General features: G+C 42.3%; 1 long non-coding RNA gene across 1 annotated transcript in view; it reads right to left on the reverse strand.

Moving 5' to 3' along the window:
• Positions 1-25047, reverse strand: part of LOC123035962 — a 42734-nt gene that overhangs the window by 14101 nt on the left and 3586 nt on the right. Inside the window, exon 2 of the long non-coding RNA XR_006417063.1 lies at positions 8614-8681. This is a non-coding gene — a long non-coding RNA (uncharacterized LOC123035962). The remainder of the gene's footprint in view (positions 1-8613; positions 8682-25047) is intronic.

The following is a 25047-nucleotide window of genomic DNA, read 5'->3' on the forward strand; positions in this document are numbered from 1 at the left end:
CCTCAACACCAGGTCCGAGACAGTTTCCGTCAGCTCAGGCAGGGAGACTGTTGGGCAGAAGGGTGCACGGTACACCAACAGAATCCCCAATCTGTCTCGGTCGCCCAACACCAAGTAGAGACACTCCAGCCCTGGTCTTGAAGGGACAGGAAGTCCCATGAGAGAGATGGAGGCTCGGTAAACCAAAGCGACCCCCCCAAAAGCGAATGTTAAAATATGCTAAATATTCTGCTTTTAGAAAAGGTAGTTATGTTTTGTCTGTGTTTTAAATAGGCTAATTTAAGGTCAGTGCAATCACAACCTAAGATTGGTTTTAATATTAATATAACTTGTAACGTTTTTCAGACTGACTGTAAATGGTTATGCCTCAACAAAGGATTTGATGATATACAGAAACAGCTGACTTCAGTTCGCACATGTGCCAGCAAGATCACGTCCATCAACCACAGGATTGTTGCGATAAACAAGAGGGCATGTGAAGTAAGTTGTCTTGTGAACAGCTAATGTCCATATTAGCTTTTTAAAGAGACCATTAATTCATTATTAAAGCATGGTGCTACCTGCTTTGCTGGGTTCCTCACTGACACAAAGGAAACACAGGCCCTTACAGGCTCAAAGATGTGCCACTCACCAATTCCGGGAACCATCTGTGAATGACATCAGGAGGGTGAGTACCCGGAGGAGGGCTTTCTCGGCGGTGGCACCCCATTTATGGAATGCGCTCCCCAGAGAGGTCCACCTGGCGCCGTTGTTATTTGCTTTTCGGTGCCAGACTAAGACCTTTTTATTTAAAAATTATGTTAATTGTTAATTTATTTATTTAACTAGGTTTTTTTTTTTAGCCGAGAATGCACTGAGGTTTTACTGAGGTTTTATGGTACTGGGGGTTTATTGTATTGGGGTTTTAAATGTATGGTTAACTTTTTTGATGTTGTGAGTCGCCCCGAGGCTTATTGCGATGGGGCAGCATAGAAATGTTTTAAATAAATAAATAAATAATAAACATTACAGACAGCGGAGAGATCGAACAAGGTGACATCTCCATCCTGATCTTTGTACTGTGAATACAAAGATAGGAGCCGTATCACTGCCGTCACTCTGCTTATGCTATGGTCATAGAGCTCATCTAAATGCCCTCTAGCACAATGCCAGCACAATGGATTTTCTAGGGCAATTCATTCTTCTGGTATACACTATCAGCATTGCACTGAAAGGTGATTATAGTAGCACTATGACAATGGTGTTCAAGAACCAGTAGCACTGGATACTGCCCAATATCTGTGACAAACTCACAAACCCAATTACACAAATGCAGTGTAACATAGCAGGATACAGCAGAAGAAAAGCCAACGACGGGCTCAGCCTTCTTGATGAAAACGATTCAAGCAGCAATAGTAACTAAATAGTCATCTGGCATCAAGTTTTTCTTTTTTCACTGACGGTTTTATTTAAAGCATTACTTTAGCCAGCAATGAGTCCAAATTCTCCAAGCTAGCCCTGTCCAGGTAGGACATGGCTAGGTCCCTCATGTCTAGTCTACACTCGATGAATAGCCAGCCTTCACAGTCCAGCTGTAAAATGAAATTCTTTACAACTGGAGATACTAATGTCTTACACATTTTTGCAAAACAAAGATGGCACTTGGATGGTACAATTAAGGTTGTGTCCTCAATAGGTTTGACACAAAGTAGCAAGAAAAGAACATGATGATCCTTTCTGTGTGTGAATATGGCAAAGAACTGACCAGTTCTGACTTTTTCATTAAACTATATAATATTTATAGTATGTGTGCAAACTTATTGCAGTGCACAATTAGGAACCTAGTCTGATAAATCCTGCTCTTGCCATAGGAGACAGGCCTGTTTAGATGTGACGGAGCCTTTCTTCACTCTTGTAATTGCATCAGAGAGTACTCCAAGTGGCAGTAACAAGAAGACATTGTGCAGCTTCTCCGTCTTAATGGCGTTTCTGTACTAAAGAAAAAGCTGTGGGAAAACACAGAAGGCTTATAAATAGAAGGCAACGATAGCTGGATTCTATAAACCTGCATGAATGAATATCATGCAAGGCAAGGATATGAAAATCTCATCTGAAAGCTGGTGTGGTCTTTTATTCTGATGTTCACTCGGAAGTGCTGCAGAGCTGAACAGCTCTTATTCTCAAGTAAACGTGCACAGAATTGCAGCCTGAGCTGAACAATCAATGTATATGTGCTGATTATCCAGTTTTCTAAAGAAAACTTGCATAGCAAGCATTCGTATATTTCTATTTCCAGGGCACTCCAAAATGTTTCAGATAATTTTCTTAGTCAGCCTTATAACACACCTGTCAGCTCGAGTACTACCAGAGTGCAACTGAGGGATTGAGAGTGAAAAATAGTGATATCCTTAAGCCACTTGGAGAAATCATAGGTGAGCTGTGATATGAATTGTAGGTATCCCTGCCAGGAGCCAAACTGATGATTTTTATTAGTTTCAGAGACCTACGAAGAAAGTGTGTGTGTGTGTGGGGGGGAGCCTTTTCATTTCAGTGTGCAATAGATGCTACATCTGAGCTTGCTTTATAAAATGTGTAAGACTCTCCTGTTTTTTTCTTCCACAGTTCACACACTGTAATGAAACTTGTGAGGCTGCTTCTAGTGGGAACATGAGAAAATTTTTAGCTGAGGCCGTAGCATATCTTCAAGCCATGGAATATAATAGTGGAATAAATAAATCCTAAATCAATATTGTATTTATTACCCAATCCATATATTCACTAATTTTTGTATGCTGTAATACTATCATCCATAGAAAAGAATGTACATTTCTTTAGATTTCCAGCTAATAACATCAAAATTTTTCTTAACAATTGGGCCTGTATTCTGGGATGAAATGGACTTTGGCAAATCTCTTTCTAAAATTTTGAATCCATATGGAAACTGAACAATGGCTATGCTGGGTACTTCTCTAGAACTCACAAGAAGTAAAATGAAAAATGAACTAAGATATATTGACCATCATTAAATGACCTCTGCACTAGTTTAGGTCCATTCTTCCACCCTCTTGCATTTTGCAAAACACATGCTTCAGGATCCAGCATTTCTCCATCAAGCTGCCTCAACACAGACACTTTTATGGCACCAAGGGATCTTCCTATGAAGAAAAATTTCTCAAATGCTCATGAGAACAGGAAACTGAAATGTTGATTAGAACAAGAAAATGTCCTCAAAGGCAGGGCCTCTCCACACTTCTTACCTCCCACTTTTAAGGGGTATCTCTGTTGACATGTTTCAGAACACCAGATGGCCCGTGGGGCAATGAAGTAAAATAGAGTTTGACTGATCTTTCTTTTGAAATTTCTCCAGAAAAAAAAAGACGCTTTATAACGATGAGTAGTCTGAGAGTACCTGCAAAGCAGGGCCTGGTATAAAATGTTGCAGAATTTCCCTAGAGATCACGCCAACTTGAAGTTTGGGTCAAGCCTGGTATGTGTGTCTGGGCAAAGGAAGGCAAGGAGGACATTAAGAAAGGCAAGGCAGTTTTTGCTCCCTTTTGGCCTCCACCTGCTGTTCTAAAACAAGACAGCAGGCAAAATGAAATGCCTGTGCCCAAGACTGTACAGGGCTGCTCACAGCAAGTGATTCCACATCAGATAAGCCACATCAGGATCCTTATTTCAGTCAAAGCCTGTGTGGAAGATGTACAGGAGGAGTAAGATAAATGCCTTTCCCGTGGCTTCCCTCTGAGCAGGGATCAGACCAGATGATCGTCAAGGTTCCTTCCAACCCTATTTCTTTATGCGGATGATATTAGTTGCCAATGAGTTATTTGTGGTATAGACGTCATGGATCTATTCAAGCAGGTAGCCAGTTCTGGAACCAAGGTCCACTGTTCTGCCACTGGTAGCCACCCAGCTCCAAGGTCATGGTCAATCAGGCACTAAGCACAGCAAAGGACACTGTACCATATGCATGCTGACTAAATACAATGTCTGTTAATGGTGTGGCGCTCAACAGCTGCAATTTCCCAGAATGGAATGCTCTTATTACATACTCTTATACTAAAAAGAAGGGTTGTTCATTGGGTCTCATTCTATTTTGTGAGATCCATGTTTGCAATGTTCTCAATAAGCCAACTTGAATTCTTTAAAGGATTCTATATTCGACCGGATTGGTCCAACATGCAGGCCCCAAGGCCTTGTTCTGAGGCCCTCTTGCTGCTCAGAGCTCCTCCCTCCGTGCCCTCCCCACTCTGGATCCCAGGAATGGCAGGGACATGATTGCCGCAAGCTTTTCCAAGGCCACTGGCCCAAAGGGATGGACCACCCCAGAGGAGCAGTCATTGTGCTTGGGCTCTGGTTGGAGAAGGAGCTTTTTTTCATTCAGTTTATTCTCAAATCATCTTTATATTAAATAACTGTCCCTGATCCCTGCAGAAGATATCAGGCTGCAGAGGTCCACAAAGCTTGCAGCAGGCATCTACTATTGGCACTAGACATGGTTAATCAATGATTAAATATATTGTGTATAATGAATATATTGCAAACACTTTAATTTATGATTTGGAAATGTTATTCATTGTGTGCTCCCCCCCTCCCCCATGTGTGGTTCCATGTCAAAGTGCTCATGGTATGAAAAGTTGGACTACCCTGTTCTAAAAAGATAAAATTTAAATTCCCAAATCTGAAAGTCAATGACAGGGAACTTCTAAATGCAATTTTTGTCAAGGTTAAATAAACTCTGTAAAATAGAGTTGAGATTAGGATTGTTCAGAAGCTATTAAGTGATAACAGTAAACCTACATGAAATGTTCAATGTGAATGAGAGGTGTGTGACCGAATTTATATTTTCACTTTTAAAAGTTCAAATTACTTTTGAAATTCCTATTTTGGAGGGTGGACAGGATAAACCACTCTAACTGTTCCAGGTGATTTGCATTCAGATTAAACAAATGTGTGGACACTCTATCTCTCCCTCTGCGCATTCAGACCAACATAACATTAAGTTAGGTGGCATTTCATTCACACAACAAGAAAAGGACTGTGTTTGCACAATCAGGGAGGGAAAAAAGTCACAGGCACTTCCCACCCTAGAAGTGCAGGTTACAAGCTGCAAAATTTCCATAATTACCCATCAAAAATCAATTGCTATTACAGCCAAACCTGATAAGGATGGGTGTCCGGATAGTTTACAAATGATGGACATTGGAACAATCTGTGCCCCAAGAATCTAATTATGTTACTGAGATTATTATACTTTCAAAAAATAAGCCCCTGAACCTTAATTTCCTTCTGCAACCATGCAAAATCTTCCCAGTGACTAGTCCCAGGTCATCTAGTTAGCCTCACTGATGACTGGTGGATTTATCTCATACTCTACAGTGACTTAAAATTATTTTTGTGTGTGTTTTAGGCTGGGAAGTGTAGCACCTAGCCAGTATGAGCTGAATTGAATCCTTTCAGAGACCTGCTTGGCTCAGACTGGCCTGGAGATTTCTGAGCCCTCTCCTTTTTTACTATCATGCAGTATCTCCAGACAGACATGTACAAGTGGTGCCAAAAAGGAAACCACCCAACAATAATCTTTTTTGAGTAAAGATATTAAGATTAAAGATGAGAGAAATGAGGCTGGTTTCAGTCAATAGTCTGTTCCATCTTGCACTTTAATGTAGAAAAAAATCACATTTAAACTGGATACATTTTCCATAAAACATTATGTGTATTCCCCTATAAAAAGTTTGCACCCATATTTCTTATACAATATGTTTTTCTCGGTGTGTTCTTTGGCAGAGAGCTATATTCTAACATTTAGAGAAGCTGTGCAGTCTAAAGGACAATTGCATTTCGATCTATTTATTATTCAGAGAATTGTGCATTAGGAAGTTCACTATGAAGTACAAACTGAACAAAACCCCTCTGCCAGGTAGAAACCACCAGAAAAAATCAGTAGAAAGGAATTTTGCATATGCTTAGAATTCTGCTGCTCTGCCCAAGCAGTGCCCCATGGTATCCTGATTAGCAAAGTAGCAAAAGTGATGGATCCACAGCTGGCTACAGAACTGAACCCAGAGAGTACTCATCAATGGCACCTTCTCAGACTGGGAGAGGTAACAAGTGGGCTACTGCAAGGTTCAGTCCTGGGCCCAGTGCTCTTCAATGTTTGTATTAATGAGTGGGAGAAGGAAGTACAGGGAACGATTATCAAATCTGCAGATGATATAAAACTGGGTGGGATAGCTAGGAAGACAGAAACAAGATGCAAGGTGATCTTGATAGGGTGGAGTGCTGAGCTGAAAATAACAATGACAATCATTTGGGGAAAATGCCAACTTCTGCACCTAGCAAAAAGAAACCAAATGCATTGTTACAAGATGGGGAATATCTGGCTCAACAATTCTGCAAGTGAGAATGAACTTAGAATTGTTCTAGATCAGACGCTGAAGCTGAATCAGGAATGAAATGTGGCTGCAAAAACAGCAAATGCTACTTTAGTCTTCATTAACAGAAGCATCACCACCAAATGCTGTGTAGTAGTAGTTCCCCTTTACTCAGCACTGGTCAGACTTCATCTGGAATACTGTGTTCAGTTCGGGGCACTACAGTTTAGGAAAGATGCAGACAAGCTTAAAAGGGATCAGAGAAGGGCAACTAGGATGATCCAGAGACTAGAAACAAAGCCCTATGAAGACAGATTGAAAGAACTGGGCATGTTTAGCCACAAGAAGAGAAGACTGAGGAGAGGGACGATAGCACTCTGCAAGTACTTGAAAGGCTGTAACAAACAGGAAGACCAGAAGTTCTTCTCAATCATCGCAGAGTGCAGGACACAGAATAACAGGCTCAAGTTACAGGAAGCCAGGTTCTGGCTGAACATCAAGAACTTCCTGAGCATTAGAGCAATATGACAATGGAACCAAGGACCTAGGGACATTGTGGGTTCTCCTGCACCAGAGGCATTCAAGATGGACAGCCATCTGAAAGGGGTGGCTCAACCTGGAGTACTGCACTAAGCAGGGGGTGGGACCTGATGGCCCCTTCCAACTCTTTTCTGTGATTCTATGCTTCCAGGAGAAAGGAGAGGCAAGAGCAGCCAAGGAAAATGCCCACTACAGAATACTCTCAGGATGGAAGGGCCATGGCTTGCAGCTCTCATGCAAGCAGAGGAAGAGACTGCAAGATGGGTGGATGCAGCAGTCTTTTCAAAAGAGGGAGCTGCTAAAAGCTGCATTATCTTCTTGTGCACCTTTCAACAGCAATCTTACAATGCCCATAAAGGAAGTAGAACCCCAGCCTCTCCTATTTTATCTCTATAGAGTAAGAACTGGAATCAACCACAGGCTGAGCAACAAGCGATCAACAATCTTTTCAAAACTATTTCCCACTCATATGCAATTAACTTAGATGCACATGTTTACAGAAAACAGCATTAAGGAAGTAAACTAAAAAATGTGTTGTGGTGGGCGGGGAGGGGTTGGTTTAGTAAGGGCCAAACTGCACTATTATTTCTTGAAACTATGCTTTACCTGGCTGGTTTTATTCTGGAGAAAAAGCAGTTGTGGAACCCTAGATGAGAGCATGCTCTTGATGTTTTCTGGCACTCCACACCAGTTTTCGGCTGGAAATAATCCTTTTCAAATTACCCAAAGAAGTAATTTCCCAGACAGTAGCAGCCAAACTTAGTCCTGTTCAGAGTAGACTCGCTGAAATCAGTGCGATTAGTCAGTCACAACTAGGCATTAGATCAATTGCGATCTCTAAGGATGACTAAGTCTCATTCCAACCTAGAATCTTCTGTGACAATTAGCAGTCAGAGAGGTGATTTTCAGCAGAAAACTGCACACACACACACACACACACACACACCCCGCTGCCCCTTTTACAGACTGGGACCAAATTCTTGTTTAGGTTATGTAACTGAATTTCTCCATAATCAGAGTAACAAGATTAAATACCTGTTTTAGAAAATATGAACATCATATGTTGCTAAGCCCTGAGTTTCATAGATAAGTTTGTGCATGCAGGCTAACAAAAATGTTTCTGAGCTTTAAGTCCCTGAGTTGTTTTCACTGCTATCTCAAACATTTTCTAGGGAAAGCAGATCCTAATGGAAAGCTTTGGCAGTGGTTTCATGAGTCACTTCAGAATATGTATTTATTACAATTATCAGACCCACCATAACTGGACTCCTCTGGACAGCAAACAATTCAGTCAGATTAAAAATAGAATTCCAGAAAAGCAGCAATCAAACGACAGCACAAAAAATTCTAATACGATCATATCAAATCATACAATGGAGCTGATAGCATAACAACCACCCTCTGACAATATAGTGCAAAGTGTGATAAAGCATCCATGTGGAGCTAAGTACTTCCTATAAATCCCAGTGAGATGCAAAGATTAAGCTCATAGCAATGATTTTAAATGATTCTATCACTTTAAAACACCTTTAATATACTTGTGAAATTCTGTTGAAAATACATTTTTAAAGTCTTGGAAAATGAAAAGAACTTTGGCCTCATGCCAAAAATCCATTAACATAGGAGCCAGGTGAGTCTGAAAAAAGATATAGAAGGGATGTGCATGCATCACTAGGAAATGTTGCATTCCATTAAAACATACAAATAGTGTTTTTACCTGTTAAATACAGCTCAGTGGGATACTTTAGGTTCTCAGACAGGTAACCTGAGCCTGTTGGGGGCTACCTGAAGAAAAAAAGACTCAGATTGTAACTTTCTATCACTTTGACTCTGCCTGGAGCATGGTTAAGGGCACCCTCTCAATATAGCATACTAGAAAAACAAACACTACAGGAAAAGCATCTGATTGCAAATACCCTGCAACACAGGATATATTGACAGACACCATTTCCTGACATCAATAAAATGTTAGATTGTTAACTCATTCTATGTTTCAGTATCATAATTTATGATAGTGTTCACACCAGTAAAGTCACATACATTTAGGCATTCAGACTCCCTGATTCCAGCATGTCTGTTTGCCTGGATAATGCTCTGTGACAATGGTTGCCCTTCTGGACATTAAACAAAACTTGCAGTTCCTGTTCCAAGCTGCTAGCAGATATCTGGAACATCTTAACAAGCATCAGCTTATGCCAACACAAACAAAACAACCTCCAGGAATGGAAGTATCGTGTCCTAAAGACTTTGTTCATAATTATTTTGGAAACTGTGAGCAAGATATAAAGATAAGTGGAACAGAGTTACACTTTCTGCCACTGTATATTGAAAATTCTCTAAAAACTTATCAGTGCTTGCCACTTTCACACTATTCTTTCCCTGAACATCTTCTAGTATTTTCCCACAGAAATAAAACTTAAAATAACTTAGGACTCTCTCTATAAAAGCAATATTCTAGTATGACCAAGGAAACAACCCAAGGCAAGTCCAAGCAAACAGAATGTGACTTACTTTTCAATTGATGGGTTTATAAGGGCCACAAACTAGGCAACAGGAAAAGGTTTCTCCTGCCCAGAGTCCTTATAGAAGCCCTATAAAACACACCAAACCTGCCACTGATTCAGAGAAGCTTCTCCTTCCTTTTGACAGCTATCAAAAGGTAAACTGGTCAAAGAAAAAGAAAGGAGTGATGTTTTCTTGGGGAAAGGAATGGTGAAAATAGGACCCACCCATGGTAAGATCCCCCCCCCTCTTTTTTTGTCCTGATAGTCTCCAAGATGGAGCACATTTGCACTTTTTCTAACACTGTAGCAGGGAAGAGCAAAAGTACACCCTGCCCTTTTTCTAGGGGTTGCTCTGATGCTGCTTGGCTGTGGGATCAAGCTAGTGATATCACCATTCAGAAGCAATTCCCATTGAAGTCTTTTTACATAGTTCTGAATAAAGCTACCAAAGATAGTGTGAGTTACTTCTCAGCAAACATGCCTCTTAAGGCTTGAAAAAACATTGCAAATTTTAGATGTTTAAAGGATGGCAGAGGATGGGGAAATAGCACTGCACTGACTATCTGGTTTGCAGGTCTGGTTTGCAGTGTAAGAGAGGCTATCAGGGATGAGACAGGCAGGAAAGGAACCAGAGTATTTCCCAGAGAGACTGCTATTTTACCAGCTCCAAGGAAAAACACTTCCTCATGAGCCCACTGAATCCTTTTGCCTGCTTGTGCAATCCATGCAGCACTTTCAGGCAATAAGAATCTACGCCATACCTCTCCAGTATGTCCCTGTGTTGAACCCTAAAAGACCAGTTGTGAACAGTTTGCATTATATTCCACAGACAAAAATAACATTGCCGTGTATATGCCCCAACAAAATAAGTCATGGATGTGGCCAGTGTGCCATCTGGTTCTATATGGATACCTAGCCTGAGCATACGGACAAGATGCTTGGAAGGCTGAGACAACCAGTCTTGGATCTCTGCCAGCCTTGGCTTCTGAAATCTGCTATCACGGAGGGGCAGGGGGCAATATGCACAAGACGTTTTACTGTAATGCTAGCATGTCACATGATGCCCCAAGACATCCTCCTTCTGCAATTTCTGTCATTACAGGCTAGATTTCTTCAGACAGATTTCTTATATGCTGCATTTTCCCCACAGAATATATTTTGTTGTGTGGTGAACTTTTGGGCAAGACTGGAAAAGAAAGAACAGAGAAAGGCTAGGAGGGCAATCAAATGCCAAAGAAGTCAAACAGACCTTAAGAAAGTAGAATCAGATTAGAAAAAAGGACCCAAAATGTAAATAACACCTTGCCTGATACATCACTAAAGATCACCTGGGTTTTTTTCTTTTTAGTAAAAATAGCTGAATACAAATGTTAACAATAACATAAAGAATAAAGGAAAAAAATAAATTTCAAAATGCAATATACTAGATTTTTAAAAATTAATCGGTCAGTCTAAGTTGATTATACAACTACAGATCCATTACAGGAACAAAGACTCATCAAAGACAGTCAAATTTATCAAATCAAAGTGCTTTAAAATTACTGAGTTATATAATTATTCTGGCAGCATTTATCCCCCACCCACAATTGCTTCACTCTTGATTTCCACAGTTACAATACTTATAAAAGTATTTTTCTCAGATTGTATGTATCTCCCAACAGATGCTGGAAAAATTGAAGTCCCCCATGATGAAGAAATCATACCTCCTTGGAACAGTGGCAATTTGCTTTTCAAAAGTTCCATCCTCATATTCTCCTTGACTTGGTAGTTGGTAATGAACTCCAGCCACTACCATCCCTTTATTCCTTTCCCCATTTATATTAATCCAGATATTCTTGATGGGGCTACTAAGCTCTTGTTTTGTATTTCTATGTAGAGATATGTATCTTTAACATAGAGAGCAATGTCTCCTCCCTTCCTGATCTTCTGGTTCTTTTGAACAGTTACATCCTTCAATTGTTGAATTCCAGTTGTGGGAGTCATCCCACCAAGTTTCAAGTATACCTATCAGGTCTTATTCCACCTCCTACATTAAGAGTTCAAGTTCATGTTGTTTGTTTCCCATACTCTGAGCATTAGTATACAGACATCAAAGACCACATACTTTATACTCTAGCTTTCTTCCTGCATTTTTGGAAGACTTATTGGGCACTGTTAGAGCAGTACTCTCTGCCCAAGCCTTTGTCTATTGTTGTGCCCAGCTGTACTTCTCCCTTCCCTGTAGGATTCAGTTTAAAGCCTTCCTGATAAACTTCTTCATGCTGTGACCAAACACATTCTTTCCAGTGTTTGTAAGGTGCAATCCATCCCTTGTCACCAGTCCATCTTCCAAGTGTAGCCCAGAATCCAAAGTTCTCCCATTGGCAACACCTTCATAGACAGGTATTCACTTAGAGAATTTTATTTTCCCATTTATTCACTTCCAAGAACTGGAAGGATTGAAGAGAAAATTATCTGGGGCCCAAAGTTCTTGACTTTCCTCTATAAAGTCTGATACGGTTTCTTCAAAGCTCCACTTGGCAGTGTTTTTTGTTCCCACATGTGTCCAGAAAGTAGTAAGAATTATAGTTTAAAAATTATTTTATTGAAAAATTTTACAACCGAACATTGTCTCCTTCAAAGTATGCACCTTGTGAGTGTACACAACGCACCCAGAGATTTTTCCATTCTTCATAGTATCCCTGGAAGTCTTCAAGTGGGATGGCATTCAGAGCCTGCACAGTGGCTCTTTGGACATTATCCACACTACCAAAATGGTGTCCTTCAAACCATTCTTCATCTTGGGAAGATGAAAAAGTTGCAAGGAGCCAAGTCGGGGCTGTAAGGTGGATGGGGAAGCACCGTGATGTGTTTTTCAGCCAAAAACTCTCTGACAGCCACAGCATTGTGACTTGGTGCATTGTTGGGATGAAGGATCCAAGTTGAGTTGATCTCAACTTGTGCCATTGGTACACATGCGTAGATGATAATGCAGCTTCTCCATAAGCTTTCCTCACCATTTCCGAAGTTTCTGATACACTTTTACCCAATTTCACACAGTTTTATTGCATACCACTGTTCCAAACTCGCTTGTATTTTTCCAAACTCGCTTGCATTTTCTTAATATGAGGCACTTGAACAGAGTGTCACAAAAAAGAATGTCTCAACTCTGACAGGGCTGGAATTCAACTGATCAGTATTCTAACATATACCTGGCAGCCCACCCCAAGTGGCCTTGGTCAGCTTTTCCCTCTCAAAGCCCTTCTCGAGCGTAGGGACTTCATTCTCATTAATTTCTGGATACACCTCATGTGTCAGTAGGTTGTATGAGTCTTGGCAATCTTAGTTATATCTCTAATCTATCCTCCACAGAGAGAGCATACCTGACAAGTCCATAGGTCTTCCTAACATACATATGTTTTCATCCCATGCAACAGGGATTCTCCCACAACTAATGCATTTTTCTTGTTCTTGCAGTCCTTAGTATCATTACCACTATTTGGTTGACCTTTAGTCTCTTGTTCAGTGTTGCATGGGATGTCTTACAGTTCATCCACTGCAGGCTGCCCTCCAGTCATACCTTCAAGTAATTGAAAGTGGCTCCATTGTTCCACTGCTTCCACAGTTGTAGAGTGTCTTCTAGTTCTTCTGCACCTGCACTTTTCAAGCGAGTTTCCTCCTCATTTTCCTTTACTTCAGGATTCTCCTCTTCTAACTCAGCTTGTTTGTGCACTTCTAGCTTCTGTACCAGTCTTTGCTGTTGCAGTTCCAGCACTCTGTCTAAAAACTCTTCATCTTCTTTTACCTTGAGGCTGGACACTCACTGCTCTAGTGCCCTCACCTTATCTTCTAACAGCACTACTAGCTTGCACTTTTTGCACGGGTAGGCCATATTGCTCTCAGGCAAGAAAACAAACATTGCACAAAGACAGCAGGTCACTGCCACTGAACAGTCCTCTTGGTCCATTCTTCCTGCTACTGTTTTTATTCTAGGTTGTTGGACCTGCTGTAACAACCAGTGCTTTCTCCTGCCTTCTGTAGGGGTTAACCAAGTCTTACCAGTAAATGGGAGGGTGTTACAAAAAAGAAAATTGGGGGAGGGGGGGGGACTCCGGGGAGAACAAACAAAAGTAAAGTACTCTGAAGCTGTGAAAGTAGAAAGGCCAAACCTGGTTTCTAAGAAATGTTGCAGCTATTGCCATTCAGCCATAGTCAGCAAATATTAAATGCAAACCAAAACTGGCAAAACTCATCATCAGCACCCAGGATCTGATTCAGGGGAGCAGGGGACTTTTTCCATCCAAATCCACCACAAAAACATTCTCTTATCGTTGTTAAAATCTGGGCTTCCCCATTGAGTCAATGGGCACTGGATCAAAATGCAACTGACATAGTATTATATTCCATACATCTCTAACAGCTATACATATTGAAAGAATCCCAACTCTTTTTGTATGCTGAGAACGTAATCTACCCATTTAAAGAAATGGTCCAGGTAAAATGATTCCAAAACTGATCAAGATATAAAACCTAATATAAGTACACAAGGCCAATATTTAGTATTGGTCAACATATAAGCAAGATCCATAAAGCTAAATCCACCTTCTCTTGAAGTTGCATCCTTTTCAAGGATATTTGTGGCAGGGCAGAACCCCCTAAGCATAGCATTATGTTCTTGAAAATATTTGCCAGATATAAGGGAATCCCGCATATAACATAAGCAATCTGAGGCTTATCATGTGGCTCACACCTTTTTCTTCCTAAATGAAGGAAGTAAAAAGGCAGGAGTATTTGCACTATGCTGCCTAAGCAAGACGGTGAAAATGGATCTATTAAAAATGAAAAGCACAGGTGCGGTTTGGGAACAGAAAAGTCTGTGCAGAGACAAAAATTCACAAAGGTTGTTACAGGACAAAATAGGAAGAAGAAAGTGAAAAGAATGGAAAACAAACGAGAATCATAACAGTGACTAACTCATCTATTTCATCATAAATCTAACAGGCCATGATGAAATTCCTTTACATGGAATGGAATATTTTGCTTGTACTGGAAAATCCCATCTTCATCGTTTGAACTAGCCGTTTCCTTAAACACAACTGGAAAGCATTTTGGAAAAAAAGAGCTGAATCTAAGCTTAATCACATTTACAGGTAATCCACTGAAATCAATGAGACTTGTTAACTTTGTTCCACTGATTTCAGCAGGTCTGCTCTAAAGAAAACTAAGATGCTTCCAGACTGAAATCACCTATGCTCTTATTGAGAAAGCAAAAGAGCAATGGAGCTCAAATGCATTGGTTTGAATCCAGATTCAGTATGCTGAGGAAAGATGGAAGCTTCAGTAATTATATTCAAACCCACATAGGATTCGCCTTAAGGCTGTTTCTACGTGGAGAACTCCTAACACTACCAGTCAAAAGATTTTTTAAAATAAAATGTAAGAAAATAGATGGAAGAAGCAGTAGGAAAGCACAGGACGGTTACAACTCAATAAAGACAGTTAGATCACCCCTTCAAGAAAAGAATCAGTTCTGGCTTCCAGCACTTAAGAGGTGACATGCACTTTAAAAGCATCTAGTGATGTCCCAGTATTGTTTCTAATGGAGGAGTCTGACAAAAGGGTATACCGTAAAAAGAACACTGAGGGTAGCCAGGTATTTCCTGTTCCCTTTCCTTGGCCAATCTAAATACAGTTTCAAAAATTTATCCTGTACCAGCGGTGTTCATTTGAGTATAACATGAACAAAGGAGTAGAGGAAGATTCTGTGATTACAGAGAATGCCAGTGCAGTGAGAAAGCCAGTGAGGTCAGACAAAGTCTTTTTGTACCGGTAGAAAACCACATCAACCAGAAGAATGATTCAGTCTTGTTTCAGAGGCTTTTATTAGTAAAGCTGTATGTTTTCCACACCATGGTCTTCAGCCAGCAATGTAAATTTACTCATCTACACCAATAATGTAGTAGTGCCCTCTTGTGGCTTACCACAGCATTGTTGCTTCTTAAGCACTAAACAAGATTATTTCCTTGTGCCTACCCCACCCATACCGTTAAAAACACCCTTTTTATACCAAAACCCACTCTTATTCAGATTTTCTGACCTCTTAGTACAGGCCCGTTCTTTATAAATGTTTGTTATGTACTGTACTGTATGTTTTAAAAATTAATTACAGAAAAAGGAAGTCCAAGGATGAAAATATTGTACACATTTTAAGATAAATTTTATAATGTCTAACTTAATTGCAGGAAACATAAAATTATGTACACTGCACAGTATGAATACATACACTTTTAAAATAAACAAAACATTAACATAAAACATAGGCTTAATTCTTACAAAAATTATTTAAACTTATTTTACTGTTCATTGATAGTTATTTTTAAACTAGGCTGGATAGTACGGAGGCCGGATAGTCGTGAGCCAGATAGTCGAGAGTCTACTGTACCCTAATCAAAAGACAAATGCAAATAAAATAAAATGGAAAGGCCTGGGGTGGTCTGCACCCATCACAGTCTGATGTATCCCCAAAATAGCATTCATCATTGATTGAAGCAGCAAGGAAGCAGAGATCCATCTGAACAGTACCCTTTTGAAGTGAATTAGCATCCTTCCATGTATTCAAAGTAACTTTTGCCTAAGGGAATTTTGTCCATAGTGAAGTGATATCCAAAGTTGTAATGACTGAGACTGCCTTCAAAGTAAGCAGCCATTTCACTGATGTTAGATAAGGAATGAAAATTTGCTATTACTTTAGATTTATATCTTCCACATTAATGAAAATACAAAGGGATTCGTTTTGTTTTCTTATCAAGGCAATAGGCGAAAAGCATTCTGGTGAATCAATTGGTTTGACTGACATTGTACAAGTTCAACAGCTCTTCCTTTAAAGGTGCTGTAACACTAAAGAAACATCTCTAACATTATTATGCCTAGCTGCTGCACTAACATTCATCTGACTTTTGTCCTTGAAATGCTCGGCAACTCTCAGAGTATCTGGAGGGGAAATCTAGAATTCTGATGCTGATTATTACATTGCATTTATATCCCACCCTTTCCCCTCTTGGGAGGAACTCAGGATTGCTCATATCGTCTCTTCTATCCTATTTTATCCTTACAACAATGACCCTGTGAGATAGGCTAGACTGAGAGTAAGTAATGGCCCAAAGTCACCCAATAAGCATAATGGCTGAGTGGGCACTAGAACATGGACCTTCCAGGTCTCCAGTTTATTGTTCTTATGTAGTATTGGATCCATGCTTATTATAGTCTAAAATCCTATGGCAACCTAATAAAAAGCATTTTTTGCTTGCTGTTTCTCACCTGTTTGATGGGTGAGAATACAGCAAAGCTGCCAGCAAAGACTCACCTGAGTCCTGACTCCAGATAGACCAAGACAGCTCAGGGAAAGCTGGGAGCCAGAGAATGGCATGGTGGTAGGGATGAGTGGGAAAATGCAGAACGGTTGGCGGGGAATGGAGAGGCAAGTCCGGGCAAGGGAAACAAAGCACATGAAGAAGAGTGGGGAGGAGAAGAGAGCAAAGGCAGGCAGGCATGAGGCATGGAGGAAGCCAGCTGGAGATGAACGAGTGAGGGATGAGTGGTGGTGGATGCCGTGAAATTCAGACACCTTCCCAAGAAGGTGTGGCAAGGATGTTTGCCAGGCTGGTTTGATACCCTGGGAAAGGGGGCGGAGGCTGGTGCCAGGAAGAAGTTGCTTGCTTCAGGAAGAGGCAGAAGAGGAACACCTGGAGGAAGAACCCTTGTCCTGACTGGCATGGACCTAGGAGATGCCTCTGGGGAGCCTGTAGGAGCTAGGAGGCAGCAGAGGCAACAGCGCTTCATGCCTTAAGCAGCAGACAGAAAGGGAAATGCCCAGCAAAGTGTGAGGCGTGGAAGGCAGCTCTCTGAAGCAAGAGGAGTTGTGCACAGGTCTTCAGCTGGGCCCCAGACACCAAATAAGGTTGCTAAACACGTGCTTGGAGTACATGTGATAATGGAGGCAGTGGAGTAGAATGGGGCTGATGCTTCCCTCCCCCATGATTCTGCAACACTGGCAGAGAATGCAGGCAGGGCACAAGTGGGGGAATAGCAATCCTCCCACCCAGTGCCAAACTGATGCTTGGTTTGCTTGGCTGGCAGAATAGCAGAAGTGGCAAGCACAGGAACAGCACCAGTTGCTGCAACAGTTGGCCACTCAACAAAGTTGATGGAACAGGTGTTCAATGCGCCAGCTGCAGAACCAGAGAGTGCACTGATAGAACAGGTGTTGGGGTGGCTCCACCAGCTCCAGGTGGGCACTGAAGGAGATTTCTATACTGAATCATAGAAGAGTTGGAAGGGGCCATGAAGGCCATCAAGTCCAACCCCTGCTGTTGCAAGACACCAGTTTACTCCATTCCACTCAGATGGCTGTCCAGGTTCTTTTTGAATGTCTCTAGTGTGGGAGAGCACACCACCTCTCTAGGCAGCTGGTTCCACTGTTGTATTATGCTGACAGTGAGGAAGCTTTTCCTGACACCCAGCCTGAATCTGGATTGTCGTAACTTCAAGTGATTATTCCATGTCCTACACTCCGACATCTGCACGAAGAGATCTTGACCTTCCTCTTTGTGACAGCCTTTGAGGGATATAATGATTCCCCTCAGTCTTCCCTTCTCAAGGCTTAACATGCCCAGTTCTCTCAGGCTCCCCTCATAGGGCAGTGTTTCTAAACCCCGGATCATTTTTGTTGCCCTCTGCTGGACCCTAATTTTCCTGCATCCTTCTTAAAACTTGGTGCCCAGAACTGGACACAGTATTCCAGGTGAGATCTGACTAGTGAGGAGTACAAAGGAACTATTACTTCTCGTGATTTGGAAGTAATACTTCTGTTAATGCATCCCAAAATAGTATTTGCCCTTTTGGTGACTGCATCACATTGTTGGCTCATTGTAAGGAGGTAGAGAGGCTCACCCATTTTCCTGGGACCTTCAACAGAGCAGGGCCAAAGACAACAGGGCGTGGCTGGGAATCTGTTTGGGGAGAACCACACACGAGACTGCAATGGCCGGGAAGATGCGGGCAAGCGCACAGCTGAGCGAGATTGCCGGCCCTGAGTTGGGTGGAGTGGGGCGTGAGAAGAGGGTATAAAGAGGAAGCAGAGGAAGGGAACGAGGAGGAGAAGAGGTGTGGGGGGGGGGAGAGAAGCAGGGAGAGACTTAAGAGAGGGGTGAAAACAGAGACGTGTGTGTTGTTTCGGGAGAGCTGGCTTGGCCGTTGCTCGCAGGGAGGCCAACGCAAACAGAGAAGGGAAACCTGGTGGTGTTACTGCAGGGGCGACGCCATTATAACCGGCGAATTAAGGCCTTGTGAGTGCACCAAGTTCCTTGTGTCTCTCCTCATGGAAATACAAGAAGCTCTTTAGCATGCCCCTCCCTCCTGATACAGTCACACTCATGTTTAGTCTATTGTCCACAACTACTCCAAGATCTTTTTCTCTTTCAGTTCTACTGAGCCATATATTCCCCATCTTGTGTTGATGCATTTGGTTTCTTTTTCCTAGGTGGAGGACTTGGCACTTGTCCTATTGAATCTCATTCTGTTGCTTTCAGCCCAGTGCTCAAGTTTATCAAGATCACCCTGGATCTTAATTCTGTCTTCTAGGGTGTATGCTATCCCACCCAGTTTTGTATTGTCTGAAATTCGATTATCTTTTCTTGTACTTCCTCATCTAAATCATTAATAAAGGTGCTGAAGAGCACTGGGCCCAGGACTGAACTCTGTGGCACCCCACTAGTTATCTTCATCCAATTTGAGAAGGTGCCATTGATGAGCACTCTTTGTGTCTGATTTAGCAGCCAATTTTAGACCCACCCAGTAGTTTTTCCATCTAGTCATTTTTGCTAATTTGCTTATCAGAATGTGGTGTAGCACTGTGTCAAAAGCTTTGCTAAAGTCAGGGTAGATTATGTCCACAGTGTTCCTGTTGTCTATTTAATCTCATCAGTCAAAAAATGAGATTAAGTTAGTCTAACAGGGTTTATTTTTGATAAATCCATGTTGGCTTCTCTTAATCACTTCATTTTCTTCAAGATGCTTGCAGATGGATTTTAAAAATAATTTTCTCCAGAATTTTCCAGGTATTGATGTCAGACTAACTGGTCTATAGTTTCTAGGTTCATCTCCCCCCACCCCCTTTTGAAGATAGGGACAACATTGGCCCTTCTCCAGTCATCTGGCACTTCTCCTGTTTTCCAAGATTTATCAAAGATAATAGCCAGTGGTTCTGAGAGTTCCTCCTCTAGCTCTTTTATGACTCTGGGATGGAGTTCACTGGGCCCTGGAGATTTGAAAGTATTTATTCCATCTAGGTATTCCTTGACCATTTGTCTGTCAATCCTGCCATCTCTCACTTCCAGCTTGTACTCCCTCTTGATTGCAGATTTCCTTGTGGGAGAAGACTGAAGCAAAGTAGGAATTTAGTGCCTCTGCCTTTTCTTTGTTGTCTGTTAACACACTGCCATCCATTTTAAGTAACTGGACACCCTTCTCTTTCTCATGTCTTTTGTTCTGGATATATCTGAAGAATGCTTTCTTGTTGTGCGTAGCATCCCTTGCTATACTCAGTTCATTTCCTGCTTTAGCCTTCCTGATGCTATTCCTACAATATCTTGCTGTTTGTACGAGGATGGGGAGTAGCACCCATATGCATTTCAAAAAAGACACCACAAGATGATCCAGAAGCCTTCCTAAACCTTTTGAACAGGTAGCTCTGGCAGCAAAGTAGTCCCAAGAACACTGGCCCCTCATTGTGACCCCATGTTTGATGGGCCGCACCCAGGAGGCAGTGGATATGCTAACCCCTGAAGCCATGGGGCAGTATGACCAGGTAATGGCCACCATCCTGGGTATACTCAACATTTCAGAAGAGACCTACCTTTGAAGGTTGAGAGGTGTAGGTTACAACACCAGCACCCCCCCACAGGTGGTTGGACAATCAAGGCTGATGGATTGTGGTGGTTGAAACCAGCCATCCACACTGCAGACCAGATGGCTGAGTTGGTTTTGTTGGAGCATTTTGTGGCAACACTGCCAACCCAAGCATGTAACTGGCTCTGGTCCCAGAAGCCCAAGATGTTGGAGGCCATCATACAGTTGATGGAGACTTACATGGCAGCTGAAAAACCTGAGGATACTGGCTGATGGGGAAAACCCTGGTTGGAAGGGAGAACATGACAGGGTCCAGAACCCCAAGGCCTGTGGAATAGCTGACCTATGCGTTAAGGAGGCATGAGCCAAGGACTGGGGAGCAAGAGGACTGGTGCCCAGTAAGGTCATGGTTGAGGCACACCTACTCCACTGCCACAAGGAGAGCAAGGGAAGACCAAGGAAGGGGGGACCCAGCTGATAATCTGCTTTACCTACAGGAAGCAAGGGAACATAAGATAGGAATGTCCCCTTATGGAAGGCTACGACACAGAAGCGTGGTGGTCTGCCCAGATAGGGAAAATGCCTGAAAGTACATGGCAAGTAAGGGTCTGGGTGGATGGTTGGAAAGTAGAGGGGTTGGTAGATACTAGGTGCAGTTGGACCCTGGTGGAGCAAGCCCGTGGAAGTCCTTCGAATGAAGTGCTTCAAGTCTGGTGTATCCATGGGGACATTAAGACCTATTCCATGCAGTGGGCCATGGCAGAGGTGCAGGGACAGGAGCAGTGTTGTAAGGCGTGGTTTTTTCCCTCTTAGTTTATGGGATAATAATTGGGAGAGCCTATCCCCAGTTCAAGGGACTCATAAAGGACATGACTGGGGAATGGTGATAGTGTGGGAGAAATAGGATATGGAACTCTGAGCTCTCCAAGCGCCACAGGCCCAGTTGATCTTTCTGCAACAAAATGATGGTTCCTTGAACCATGCCATGAGACAGATGCAGGCCAACAAGGAGGGGAAACCAGGGTTGAGAGGGAGACCCTATTTTGAGCTTGTGGGGGACTTGCTGTACCAGGCAATCCCACCCCAGGAAGGTAGCCTGATTTAAGGCAACTGTTGATTCCAGAACACATCTGACACACCATATTGAGACTGGTGTATGACATTCCAGCAGCAGGGCATTTAGCGGTAGATAAAACCATCAAAAGGCTCCCAACACTGATCTTATTGACTTGGGATTTACACACAGGTAAAGCATCCTGTCCTGCCCCAACTGTCAGAAAAGCTAAGGCTGAGGAGGCCTGCCTAGCCCCCTTATTCCCTGGTGGGTGGGGGGGGGTCATGGGGGAACCATTTGAATGCATGGAATGGGGCCCTTAGAAAGGTTGGCAAAGGGTCATCTGTACATTCTAGTAATAATAGATTATGCCACATGGTACCCTGAGGCCATCCCATTACACAATGTTATGGTGAGGACAATAGCCCATGAACTACTTGGGGTGGGGTTTCTAGGGTTGGATTCCCCAAAGACATTTTGACAGATCAGGGGACTAACTTTATGAGCAGAATACTGAAACACCTGCAGAAAACCCTAAGCCCCTGAGGACCTAAATCCTTTGCTTCCAGCCCACTGGGCTAGTTGAAAGATTCAATCATACCTTCAAGCAGATGCTGAAGAAGTTTGTGGTAGTTTACCCTCGTCAATAGCCCATGTTGTTGGGACTGCTGAAGTTTACAGTGAGGAAAGTATTCCAAGTCTTCCTGGGTTTTTCTCCCTTGAAATTGCTCTATGGGCATCACGCATGGGGACGTTCTCAACCTAGTAAAGGAAGGCTGGGAAGCTGAGCCTCAGAAGGCCACTTCCATGTTACAATGTTTTGGAGATATGAAATCTCATACATACATACATACATTTATTTATTTACTTACTTACATACATTCACTCATTCATTTATTTATGGATGGAACTTCTATGCTGCCCCATTTGCCGAAGCCTCAGGCGGCTCACAACCATAAATAAATAGAATCCTATCAAACAATATAAATAAAGTCGCCCTGGCCAAAGAATAAAATAAATAAATAATATTAACAATTAAAATAACGTTTGAATAAAAAGGTCTTTGCCTGGTGCCGAAAAACAAATAACGACGGGGAGCGCATTCCATAGATTGGGTGCCACCGCAGAGAAAGCCCTCCTAATTTCCTTCACGGAGGGTTCCCGGAGAAGGACATAGCGCATCATCTCAGGGACATAGCGCAAAGAACCAAGGGTAACGTAAAGGAGACTCAGGAGGAACAGTAGCTTTATTATAACGACAAAGTGCAACCCCAGGAATTCAAACCTGGGCAAAGAGTCTTGCTGGGGAAGTGCAGAGTTACTCATACAGTGGCAAGGACCCTATGAGGTAATTCGGAAGGTTGGGTCAGTGGATTACAAGATCCAACTGATGGACAGGTGATGGTTGACTCAGATTCATCATGTAAATCTTCTTAAGAAATGGTGGGAAAGAGTAAGCCAGGCCCACCTTGCAGAATGAATTCAAGATCAGAAGGAACCAGGGGCTGAATCAGCTCAAAGTGCTGACAGCCTTCTCCTGGACCCTGGGCTGAGCCCTAAGTAGGTGGTGCAGGTTAAGAAAGCTGGAAGATGAGTTCCCAGGGATTTTTTTTTCTGAATAATCAAGGGAAACTCTCATGATAGCCCACCACACTGCAGCAGATCTGAGCACGAAGGTCCAGGTTCCAGGTTGGCCCTATCCCCACAAGTTGTGACAGGTGATCATATAAGAGGTGGAAAATATGCTCCACCTGAGAGTAACTGAGGAGTCAGTGAGCCATTGGAGCATCCAGCCTGTGTTGGTGAACAAACTGGATGGCAGTATTTGCTTTTGTATTGACTTCAGAACAGTAAATTCAGTCTCAAAATTAGATGTGTACCCCCCATGCTGCTTCTGGAGGAATAACTCGAACAATTAGATCAAGCCCATTTTCTATCTACCTTAGACCTCACCAAGGGCTATTGAACGATTCACTTAATTCCAGAGTCCAAGGAGAAAATGAACTTTTCAACTCCAGTGAGGTTATTTCAATTCACCTACATGCCATTTGGACATGGAGCAGTCGCCACCTTCCAGAGATTAATGGATAAGGTGTTAGGGCACCTGTCTGTTGTGTTGCAACCTATACAGACAACATAATTATCTTTAGTTGCACTTGGGAGAAACACCTAACCTATCTCTGACAAGTCTTGGTGGCCACAGAGAAAGCAGGTTTGACTGCCAACCCCCAAAAATGTAGGATAGTTTGCTCAAGAAGTACAATACTGGGGTTATATGGTAGGGAAAGGGGTCATCCTGCCTATGGAAGATAAAGCAGAAAAGTGCATTCAGGGACCATGGCCTCAGACCAAGAAGGAGGGTGTAACAATTCCTGGATTTAGACAGGAATTTAGCCAGGATATTACCAGCAATTTATTTTGCACTTCTCCGCCAAAGCAGCCCCTTTGACAAACCCTAGGCCCTAGCTGTCAAATGGGCAGTTCAGGTCCTATGGCACTATTTATGTGGCACTTCATTTACCCTTGTGACTGACCATGCTCTCCTGCAAAAGTTAGATCATATGAAGGATGCCAACTCAAAGCTCACATGCTGCTACTTCTCTCTACAACCCTATACCTTTACCATCAGGCACAGACATGGGCAACTGGATACTAATGCTGATTTCTTTTCTTTTCGGGGCCTAGATGGAGAATGCCTGGACGAAGACGCCCTGTCCTGACTGGATGGGACCTAGGAGGTGTGTCTGAGGAGCCCATAGGAGCCTGGGACCAGCAAGGGCAACAGCGCTCCATGTCTTATCTTCCGACAGAAAGAGAAATGCCTGATAAAGGACGGGTCATGGAAGGCTTCCCTCTGAAGAAAGATTTGTGTGTAACATTCAGTGGTAACCCAAATGCCGAATAAAGTCCCTAAACACATCCTGGGAGTGTGAGTGATGGTATGGGTAATGGTACGAGGGGGTTGATGTTCACCTTCCTGACTCCGCAACAGTGGACCATACGTATAGAAAAAAGAAAATTCAAAACTTTTAAGTTACTGCTTACTAAACATATTAGGGGATGACAGTTAAATGTAGCTTATAGAACACTGCTGAAATGGTGAAGACAGAGCTGGACAGTGAATCAACCTTTCCACTTATGGAATAAATAGGACATTTTTGGTTTGAATGCCTTGTCTGGACTAATTTATATCCTGACTGGACTCCCTCTCACTATTCCTCATAGGTTTTTTTGACTTTTTGTCATTGACTTTTTTTCTGAGAAGCAACAAAAAAACCATCCGTGGCTAGAAAATCCAAATATTAAATAAGCTATACTAGTTGTTTGAGCCTCTGAAAATACAGTTCGAAAGACTAGACTGATTCTTTCAAACATTGACAAAAAAGCCAATCACTTATGCTCTAAACTTTAGAGGCTAAAGAACGTTGCATGACTTACAGCCCTGTAAAATGTAGATGATTAACAGAACTACTAGGCAGCTTTCATGGATCCTGACATACTAACCTACTTTGAAGGTATTAATGTTGTTGTCACTTCTGTCTCCTTGGCAATTCCAGTCCATTACAACTGCAGTCTCTAATCATGTTAGGTCACCATCTGATTTTTTCATTTGCTTCTGTCACTGTTTGAGTACTGCATAGATTTTTGTTATGTGAATTTTACTGTTATACACCACCTGAGAAGGCTCTTGCCTAAAAGGTGACTCAGA

This window comes from Varanus komodoensis, unplaced genomic scaffold, assembly GCF_004798865.1.
Source record: "Varanus komodoensis strain SLA01 unplaced genomic scaffold, ASM479886v1 scaffold7_3, whole genome shotgun sequence".
In the NCBI taxonomy this organism is placed as follows: domain Eukaryota; kingdom Metazoa; phylum Chordata; class Lepidosauria; order Squamata; family Varanidae; genus Varanus; species Varanus komodoensis.